General features: G+C 37.1%; 1 pseudogene; it reads right to left on the bottom strand.

Annotated features, from left to right (window-relative positions):
• Positions 1–886: 886 nt before the first annotated feature.
• On the bottom strand, positions 887–11558 carry LOC132141670 (steryl-sulfatase-like; annotated as a pseudogene).
• Between the last annotated feature and the right edge of the window lie 245 nt (positions 11559–11803).

Genomic DNA, 11803 nt, shown 5'->3' with positions numbered 1-11803 from the left:
GCCTCTTATGGCTGGCAAAAATTGTAAACCATTCAGCCCGATTAGTCATGAAAAATAAGCAAAACAGATTGGATACCAAAAATACCGCAAGAAAAATCCTTAGAGCACCAAAGCCTGTAAGAGGCATTATGGATATTGAGTCGTTACCGGTTGCAGGCTAGATGAAAGCTTACGAAAATAAAGGTAGTAATTACTGCTTCACAAAATCCCTCATTTTACGATGTTCAATAAGGATGATGCATCTCCAGCCTAGGAAAAATACAGAACTCACAACAGATCAGAGAACCTGGCTGTACTTACAAACACTGTTGCCACAAATGACCTTAGATGTGCTATCTTGAAAAAAAAAAATGTGTGCAGTATTGTTTTTCCTTTCCTTTTCTTCTCTTTCTTCCAAACCTGTATAGAATAATATAATTATTTAGATTGTTTACAGTGAATTTGCACACTTAGCCCATTACAGTTCAGTCGAATAAGCCAAATTTTTCATCAAAGTATGATGCATAGCTCACACAGAAGTCACTTTTAAATGTTGTTTAGAGAATTTTGTGGATGAAATGCCATAATTTCAATCGAATCGACTGGGATTTTTTTTGAGGGCGAAACTTCAGTCCACCCCAAAATTCTTTATCTTTATTCACCCTCATTTCGATCTGAACCATTATGACTTAATTTTTTCTATTGAACCTAAAAGATTTGGAACATAAAATTCAGTGGTCACCAAAACTGTCTGATTACCTTATTTATACATACTGTATACTTCTGAGACCCAAAATATCTTCTTTTGTGTTCCACAGAAGAAAGTAAGTTATACAGGGTTTGGATGACAGGAGGATAAGTAAATAAAGACAGAATTGTATTTTTACTTTATTTATCCTTTTAAGTATCACATGCCCTTAGTGTGCATTAAAGCCATAGGATTTTGAGTACCTGACTTTTCTTTTTGAAGCTCATTTTGAAGCTTCTCTATCTTATGATCTCGTTCACGTGTGCACAGCTGACTGAGAGACAAGCAGCAGGGTTGGAGCCAGGGCTTCCATACTATTTGTAGAGGAGAAACTTGTACTGGAACAGGCTTCAGACTCTGTGCATGACGGCTCACTGCTGCCCTTATGACCTCCAGAACGCAGTAGAACTGGGGCTCGGTGTCTGGGGTGCTTTCTGACGGGTCATAAAGCACGGAGGGTCATGGAATGTGATGTATGGCTTGATGCAGAAGCAGATATGAGTGTGGAAGCAAACAGAGCTGTTCTCTGGGTAGAAGTCAGGGGTAAAGCAAAAAGGCAATGTAAAGAATCGGTCATCACCTTTATCTATTTATCATGTACAGAAAAAAAAATCTATTTACCCATTAAACTATTTTACAGAAAATAAACACCAACAACTGGGAGCTATCTGAAAGTGTTCTCTAATTTTGATTAGTGTTCTTTTTCAAATACCTAATTTAAGTTTTTTATACTGTGCTTCACAATATATTTAACTCATAAAATATGCTTAGCAAACTGTGCTTTTACTCCTGTTAGGATCACTTCAAATAGGACTAAGCAGTGACCTCGAAATTTAGGAAATTGTAGGTTGTTCTCTAATTTTGATCTCCAATGTACTTTTTGGTAGACTTCAATTTATATAGTTTGAAGAGCAACCCAGAGCAATAACTGCTCAAATTACTAATTATTAAGATTGTCAAAATATTGGTAAAACTTTACAATAACCTTCCATAGTGCATTAACTGGAATTAAATAACAAGCAATACATTTGTTAAAGTAAGGACTCACTGTTAGTCGGGTGCCATCTGACAGCATTCAGTTGGGCATTGCAGTAATGAAACATAAATTCATGTTCAGAACACTCCACTTGCCCTTGCAGCAGAGGCAAGAGATCATGACAATCAATTGCCGAAATTACCCGGAACATTTGTACCAGGAACTTTTTTTCCCAGGAACTTTTTTCCCCCAAGTCCCATTGCTTTCTGCGTTTCCACCGCGGTGTAAAGTACCGGGAAGATTAGGCAAATAGACTGGTGACGTAGGTCTGCGGGGGTTTCTCAATACAAAGTACGCTGATTTTGGACTTGCATCCTCAGTAATTCAGACTTTGTGCATTCGACTCGGGAGTGTGATGTCCGCGACAATGCAAATCCAGTAATTCTGCAAACAGCAGCGTACTTGATAACATCAGTCAGCTCGTCTTGGCTACTGCAATTTTCCTCTCTGTATATTTACAAGAAAACGAAATAGGATATCAAATACCACTGCCTTTAGTTTTCATTTGAACATAATAATAGCCGCAGAAATGTACTTCGTTCAGGGAAGTGTATATATACAGTCATTAAAATGAAACGAAATATTATATCAATTTGCCTTTTTAATTTTAATTTTAACATATAGATAAATTGAATACAGACCAAAGTTTACCTGTTAGATTTACCCAAAACGAATTATATTTTGTTTAACCACTAAAGAGACATCAGAGCCAACGGCACGGTGACTCTGTAATGAAAACAAGTGGTAATGCACTGCAACTGCTAGCCTAGTTACATGCTCATTATATAGGTACTGTATATATTATATTATTAGCCTAGCAATATGCTTATCTTATTAACTAACTGAAAACACATTCTAATCTATTGACTTCTGTATATCAAAATATTTCAATCTACCTCCAGATTAGTAGCATCCATTTTATCTACATCTGTTGTCTCAGTAACCAAATCCTTGACTGGCAGATCTTGTTGCTAGGCGACATGTTCTCACCTGTTGCTGGGTATGGAAGCATCAGCTAAATTCAGCACCGTGGGGAAAATATCCATGTTGCTAGTGGGCTCATCAATGACCTTCCCGGCAGGTAAGACCCCTGGCCAATGAAGAATCCCTGGTATCCGAATCCCACCTTCCCAGTTGGTTGACTTGCCAGCTGCTCAAGAGATGGCACGGAAAAACAAATGGGATGAAACCAAACATTGTTACTGTTCACCTCATATTTAAAACTGAAAATAATGCTGAAATGTGCTATAACCCCCATGCATTTCTTTGTGAATGGAAATCTCCTCCAGGTGAGGCCCCTGATCTGAAGTCATGTACACCAGTGAGTTTTCCTTCAAGTTTAAGTGCTCCGAAGTATGCATGATCTGACCTAACAAAAGCAACAACACTATGAGCTGTCTAACTGTCAATTAGATCAATATTAAAATCTTAAAACCAACTTGGTGCAACATTTAGCTATAACTACTGGAAAAGCTACATCTTCCAGTGCAATGCAGTATTGATTTTTATCAAAATTGTCATTTGGGCTTTTTTTAAATCCATAACACCAAGGTTGAAACTTCTGCAATTCATTAACACAAGGCACAAACTATTACTGTACATAAAACATACAACTGAAAAACACCATAAGCATTTTACAAGGCCTAACAAGCCGAAATATAGGGAAAGAAGAGTGATTTGTGTTTAAAGAAAGTTCAAAAAAATAGAATAAGCCACTACATCTGCAGATAGTTACAACTTAAAGGGGTAGTTCACCCAAAAATGAAAATTCTGTCATCATTTACTCACCCTCACGTCGCTCCAAACCTGTATGAGTTTCTTTCTTATGTTGAACAAAAGATGAAAAAAAAAATAATAATTATATGGAAGTCAATGGCAACTACCAACTGTTTTATTACCAGCAATCTTCAGAATATCTTCTTTTATGTTCAACATAAGAAAGCAACTCTTATGTAAAGTAAAAGTAAAGATGGGCAGAGGCTCTCCAATCTGTGAAAGACTGCGTAAAAAAATTGTGGAAAACTTTAAAAACAATGTTCCTCAACGTCAAATTGCAAAGGCTTTGCAAATCTCATCATCTACAGTGCATAACATCATCAAAAGATTCAGAGAAACTGGAGAAATCTCTGTGCGTAAGGGACAAGGCCGGAGACCTTTATTGGATGCCCGTGGTCTTCGGGCTCTCAGTCGACACTGCATCACTCATCGGCATGATTGTGTCAATGACATTACTAAATGGGCCCAGGAATACTTTCAGAAACCACTGTCGGTAAACACAATCCGCCGTGCCATCAGCAGATGCCAACTAAAGCTCTATCATGCAAAAAGGAAGCCATATGTGAACATGGTCCAGAAGCGCCGTCGTGTCCTGTGGGCCAAGGCTCATTTAAAATGGACTATTTCAAAGTGGAATAGTGTTTTATGGTCAGACGAGTCCAAATTTGACATTCTTGTTGGAAATCACGGACGCCGTGTCCTCCGGGCTAAAGAGGAGGGAGACCTTCCAGCATGTTATCAGCATTCAGTTCAAAAGCCAGCATCTCTGATGGTATGGAGGTGCATAAGTGCATACGGTATGGGCAGCTTGCATGTTTCGGAAGGCTCTGTGAATGCTGAAAGGTATATAAAGGTTTTAGAGCAACATATTCTTCCCTCCAAACAACGTCTATTTCAGGGAAGGCCTTGTTTATTTCAGCAGGACAATGCAAAACCACATACTGCAGCTATAACAACAGCATGGCTTCGTCGTAGAAGAGTCCGGGTGCTAACCTGGCCTGCCTGCAGTCCAGATCTTTCACCTATAGAGAACATTTGGCGCATCATTAAACGAAAAATACGTCAAAGATGACCACAAACTCTTCAGCAGCTGGAAATCTATATAAGGCAAGAATGGGACCAAATTCCAACAGCAAAACTCCAGCAACTCATAGCCTCAATGCCCAGACGTCTTCAAACTGTTTTGAAAAGAAAAGGAGATGCTACACCATGGTAAACATGCCCCGTCCCAACTATTTTGAGACCTGTAGCAGAAATCAAAATTGAAATGAGCTCATTTTGTGCATAAAATTGTAAACTTTCTCAGTTTAAACATTTGCTATGTTATCTATGTTCTATTGTGAATAAAATATTGGCTCATGTGATTTGAAAGTCTTTTAGTTTTCATTTTATTAAAATTTAAAAAACGTCCCAACTTTTCCGGAATTCGGGTTGTAATATAGAATGAGATATTATCACAATAGTCCACAAAACAATCCACTTTACAGCCCAGGTATAATACAAAAACATATATATATATATATATATATATATGTTTTTGTATTATACCTGGGCTGTAAAGCGAGAGAGAGAGAGAGAGAGAGAGAGAGAGAGAGAGAGAAATTTGTCAAATTTGTAACTGAAAAGAGAATGTATCTCTTAATTTTGCTCTCATAGTGCAACAGATTAATGCATGGACCTATTGTCTCTCTTTATTTGTTTCACCAAATTGTTAAAATCTTTTCACACAGACATTCACCTGCAAACAACAAATTCCTCATGTTTACCTGAGACACGGAACTCACAAATATCAAGCAATAGCTTTCGGGCTCTCTCTCATCCCTTGGGGGTTACAGGTGGCTTTGAGAAATGTCAGTTTCAGAGTGTCTGCTTATTTAGACAATCTGCTTCTCAGCACTCCCTCACAGAATGTGGAGGGACAAGCTGATTCCTTCGGGATGTGCCTTCGTCTGTTCGGCTTAATGGTTTTGACATGGGCTGTTATTCTCCTGGGGTTTTTGCAAAACCGGGTTTGGACAGCAACCCAGCATTGCCCACCCTAACCTCAACTGTCAGTTGACTCTTCAGCTTACATGCAAGACTCCTCATTTCTAATAATTGTAACATAGGTCCCAATTCACAGAGGTCGAAGGCAGAGCAATGAAGGGCTTATGGCCCCCATAATTTCAAGGGACACATTAGCTTAAATTATTCTTCTTGTTTTGAATCTGCAAACTTTTTCTGAAAACACTGCATTTTGGTCAGATCGGACAACTCCACAGCGGTGGCATGCATAAATCAGCAGGAGAGCACGCACTCGTCACAGCTGCACAGTGTGGCAGCTGAGTGGAGGAGTGCACATTCCCATTCATTTTATGCAACTGTAATCAACTGGTGAATTAAGTGTGCGAGAGATACGGATATTTCATTTTATGAGGGATGCAAATTGTCTACAAACCACTAAACCCATTCTCGGATCTAACTGTGATTCTGAACATGACTCTTTCAGCCCCCTTTTGAACCAAACCGTGATTTCCTAGAAAAGATGAAAAGCATTTACTGTTTCCTGCAGAGTGAGTTAGCAAGCTGCATACTCTGTCATTCTGTTGCATGCATTTTGTTCTTAATTTTTCTTATTTCTCACAAATTTTGCTTTTCCTTGTCATTTTTAAATATGTCAACATATACAGTCAGATATCATAACTAATATTTATTATAAATTTTGACAAATCTAGCATATAAATGAGCTAATTAATTAAAAAATAATACCTTTATTCAGCAAGACTGCATTAAACTGATCTAAAGTGACAGTTAAGAAAAAAAAAAAACATTTAAAATAAAACTGTTCTTTTAAACTTTCTGTTTAGCACAGTATCACACTTTTCATGAAAATATGAAGCACCACAACATGTTTTCAACACTGATGATATGAAGAAATGTTGTTAACTGTCACTTTCCCGTATACGGGACGCCTAAATTTACCTCAATATATTACAATTATATCCTAATCTAATTATGACAAACTATATATCGTTGGAAAGGTCTAAGACTCCTTAATAGATATTTGACCCCTTTTTGTTGTTAAAAATTATGAAGGAACAGTAAAAGATTAATTTATAAAAAGAGTGCACCTCAAAACATATACATCATAACAGGAGTTCTGACCTTTGTCACAAAAAATCTACTCCGCTTCCTTTTTCCCTAACACATGTTTTAGTAATGATCATAAATTATATATCATTTGAAAGCTTAAATACTCCAAATTCATCCTATGAAAACCATTTTGAAATCGGACACTGCGTTACCATGGAAATCGTACTTTAAAATATTTTAGCGTGCCCCCCCCCCCCCCCCCCCCTTAGTGGGAGGGGTCATATTCCAAATATATTACGGTCTTTTAGAATCAAAACTTTTCATAATCTTGACAAAATACATATCGTTGGAAAGGTCTGAGTCTCAAGATTCCATATTTGGTGGTTATTTTGTCATAGACATAATATTGAGAGAGAAATTGATACATTTGTGACAGAAAAATGCATCCAAAAAATTCAATGGAGTTTCAATGGCACCCGGTGGCTTTTTGTGGTATAACGCCTAAACAAAATTGCATATGAACCTACATTTTTTTTATATCAACTTCAAATTTGGAACACAACTTATTTAGACATATGGCTTTAATTTTATAGCAATTTTGGATTAAAAAATATTTTATAAAATATTTTTATATAAAATATAATAAAAATAAAATAAGAAATGTATTTACAGTAAATTTAAACTTCTATAACTTGTTTATACTTTCATTTTTGAAATGATTTCACTTCTGCAATAATCTGCAGATTGTCTTCTTTAAAAAGAGACCAACCTTTGGTCTGTATTCAAAAGCGTTTATGAATTATAACAATTTAAGTGTGAATAGTGTACTTTCACGTCTATGTTCAAAAATGGGGGTGACAGTTAAGAGGTTAAAGGAGCTATGTGGAGGTTTTTACTTAAAAAAAAAATCTTTAAGATAATGTTTTTATTTGTACATGTATGAGCCAACCATGATGTAAAAAAAGAATGACACCTCGACTGTCCACCACAGTTGCCTCTATCAGCCTGTAGGCTCAATTGTGTGTGGAGGAGTCGGGCCCGAATTGGCGCGAAAATTCACAAAATGTGACGTCATGCGCGTTCTCATCTACTTGGGCTTACAACTGTACGGCACACCAGCCATTATAGTAAGCAGCGGCAATAGTGTTTTCAAATGGACTCTGCGGATGGAAAGAAGCGACCAGCCTCCAGCACAATTCAGACACCCACGGACACTCCTCGTAAGTAAAAAAAAAAAAAAAAAAAAAAAAAAGAGCGTGCGCACTGAGAACGAGCATGAGACTGGCTGCAGTTCCTCTAACGGCCACTGGTTTCAGTAACGGTTAGAAATTTCAGAACCTACGCAATGCTCCTTAAAGCAGCAAATCAGCATATTAGACTGATTTCTGAAGGATCATGTGACAGACTGAAGGCTTGAGTAATGACTGCTGAAAATTCAGCTTTGCATCCCAGCGAAAAATGAAATTTTTAAAATGCAGAGAACAGTTATTTAAGATTACAATATTTCACAAATATGTAGTTTTGATCGAGTAAATGCAGCTTTAGAAATAAGACACTATATCAAATAATCTTATAGACTCCAAACTTTTGAACAGTATATGTTTCATAAATATTTACAAATAGAAACACATATTTTAAGTACGCATACTTATATTTATCTTGACTTTACTATATCTACAGTATATATAGGAAGTACAAATTATGGTCTGAGAATAGAGATTTTTTTGTAATAATTCTGATAAAAAACAAAAAACAAAATGGTTCATACAATAAAAGGGCATGTGTGTATTAAGAACGTTCTATAAATAATACTGAGTTATTTTTTACAGCAGAAATGTTGCTGTTTTCAAATCCAGTGTTAAGTTAAATCGATGGACACCTTTTGTCCCATGTCCCAAGAATCCGTGAAGCCAAATTATAACAGCATGAGCTTGCCCCAGGAGGGTTTAAGCAATCAATCTACCTTATAGATACTATTTAACTGCATATCAGTCCAAAGATATAAGCACCAAGTTAGCTTGCACATCACTGCACTCAATCATGAGATTTTATAGGTTGTATAATACGACACTGATCCGAGTCCATTGTTTAAAAATAAATGTACACAGAATTACATATTTTTGAAAAGAATATCCCAATTTTTCATTAACAACACTAGTTACTAGAATATCTGAACTATGAGCTGTTTATATACCTAATGAGATCCCAAACGATTTTTAGGTTAATAGTATAATTACAATTCACTGATAGAAAGTGACGATACACGATACACTCGATACACTTCCCTCCATGCAATTAGAATGAACAAGAGATATTTTAAGAATTGCGTAACAACAGGTGACCCTTGTCATTCACGTGGCCTTTCTGTCAGCCACCATGCGTATTGTCATTGGCCACGCCTGAGGCATTTTCCACAGTGACATATTTACAGGACCCTGTAAAGATAACCAGAGTTATGCAAGTAACATACCAATCACAGCAGTGGAATAGCCTTGCTCTTCGACAGCCTTGGCAAAGGTGATTTCCTCTTGCGGAAGACCCCCTGACGATGCAGAAAGGTCCAATTTGCTAACAAACCGCAAATTTTTTGAGCCTGGTTTGGTTTTATGAATATTAAAAAGAAAAAAGACTGGATGGATTTTTATCATTCTGATGGCGGTCTACACATAATTCCAACACCTTGCAAAACTGGATTTTGTATAATAGGTGGCCTTTAACACTAAGTCTCAACAATGCTTTAAAAATTGCATGTTGCTTATTCTAGCAGTACTCAAAGTGCAGTAACTCCAGTACGGACCTGACCAGACAGGGTATCTGCCTGTGAGGAACACCACCCTGCTGGGAGTGCAGCAGCTGTGTTGGGTCAGTTTCACCCCTTCCAGAGCCAGTCTGTCAATGTTAGGTGTCCTGCAGACCAGAACATCCACAATACAACACAGTCTCATTATTCCTGCACTGAAAAAATAATTCATTCAGCCAAAAAATTAGGGTAATGATTCACATCTATATGTTTTAACTTGATTCAATAAATAATAAATAACTTGCTCTTAGTGCAATTAATGTTTTTCCCATTGGCTCAGGTTAAAGTTGAAACTCTTTTTTTTTATCCTGTGGCAAATCAAGCTTCCAAAACAACTTTATTCAGCTTTGAAACACAGTTGATTGGTCAACCGATAGAGCGTAAATTACGTTTTAATAATCAACACTTTTGACCTTTAATCTTTAAGTATGTCCAACAACACAGCGATTTTCAGTGTCAGCTTGATTTGAAAGAAGCGCTCACATAAAATGTCCATGTAGAACCCGGAAATGTCGTGTAGCGCAATGTAGCACCAGTGATCTTCAGGAACCCTGTTTTCGCCAAAGAACAGGTCTTTGGTTCCAGCTTCTGCTATCTTGTTTGGAGACTTTCGCTTTTGTTGTGTAGGTTTGTCTGCCGCCACATGCGTAGAGATTATAATTATTTTTCAGTGAAACAGCGCCACCTCTCGCTCATTTTTTATATACAAGCCGTCTTCCACGCTCTCTATCGGGATTTCTGTGGTCTAACTTTACCGTTTTCACGACAGGCAAGAGATCAAGCTATGACAAGCTTGTCAAAACACCGTTTTCAGCCGATAATCCCGCTGCATATTAGCATAATATTTAAATGTTAACTATAAAAGCTCACATATCACAGGCTGACAGAAATTGCTCTAAAATTAGCTCTTTTGAGGTTTATTTCATTGTGCTGGGATCGTGTGCGTTGATGGGAAATGAGCTCCCTCAGTGGAAATGTGTTGTGAGTTGTTTTGGCTAAGCATACGGCAGATCCCACAGATTTACTTTAAACACACAACAGTAGTCCAGTCTCACACTGATCAACTCAAGAATATTCTGAATCTGCAATCGACAGCACTTTGTGGCATAATGATTCCCAAAAAAATATTAAATTACTTTTTCCTTTAAAAAAAAAGACAACCTTACAATCCAAACAATACATACATTTTAACAGAAGAAAAACGTTATTATATAAAACATAAGCATCACATTTTTGGTGTTAAATCCTGCAATAACTGCATTGCATTGCTTCACTGTGCTTTTTTTTTTTTTAAGAAATAAGGGACAAGACTAAATTATTGTATTTTTATATTGTATATTTATTTATTTATTATTAATTGTTGATGGGGGAATTGAATAACCAGCACTCGCTTCCACCCTCAATACCATGACTGATGTGAGACCCTTGAGCAAGGCACCGGACCCTTAAATGATCCTCGGGCGATGCAAAAATATGGCTGCCCACTGGTTACCATCATTCTTTAAAATACATTCTTTTGTATTTTACAATAGATAGAAACAAGGTGATGCAGGTTTGGAACAAACAATTGTCATTTTACGTTAACATCCATTGAACCCAATATATCCCATTCATTTCTCTTTTCTGTCTCCCTCAACCTGATAGACCATATCCTGTTTGTTTCTCTGATCTATTATTTTGCTCTCAACCATTCTCTTTCTACAGCATCTTTATAATAATTATCTATCAAGTTGACTAGATCCACCCACACTGTTTGCAGGCTACACAGCCTAGCATTTATTTTCATGGGATGCATGCAGCCTTATAAACTGCATTATTCTTCTGTTCAACTTTGAGGCCACTGGGCCTTCCGGGGGTCATTTGCTAATATTTATCCTCAAGCACTCTGACTGTGCTTTGAGTTGCTAACCAGCCGTTGGTGCTGAGCACACTTCATATTAAAGTACATAAAAGGAAAAAGCTAACTGCATAACACACATCCAGGCCATTTCACTGCTTTGTTTGCAATCAAATCTGGCTCATGGGCATAAACGTACCAGCTGCCTTTACCATTTTAAAAGGTTTCCCTGATTCATTGTGTAGGCTAATAAAACATCATTCCCCCAGTTTGCTGCCACGTACCAGTGCACAAACAGATGTGTTGACATTATACATTACATTGTTTTACAATTTCACTGCATCTCACAGTTAAATGCTCACATAATAGGCCTCAAGAAACTGTGAGGCACAGACTCTCAGGTATGATTTGAAAAAAAAAATTCTGTCAATTACTTTCCCATATGAAATGGGATCTAAATAAACTTTGAATTAAAACTCTAACTGCATGAAAAGCTAAAGCTTCTGCCATTCAAGTGAAAATCCTTTTAGGGAGTTATTGATAGCTGCAATGTAC

The sequence above is a fragment of the Carassius carassius genome, chromosome 6, assembly GCF_963082965.1.
Source record: "Carassius carassius chromosome 6, fCarCar2.1, whole genome shotgun sequence".
NCBI lineage: Eukaryota > Metazoa > Chordata > Actinopteri > Cypriniformes > Cyprinidae > Carassius > Carassius carassius.
Note: the sequence above shows the minus strand (reverse complement) of the source record. Positions and strands in the feature narration are given on the sequence as shown.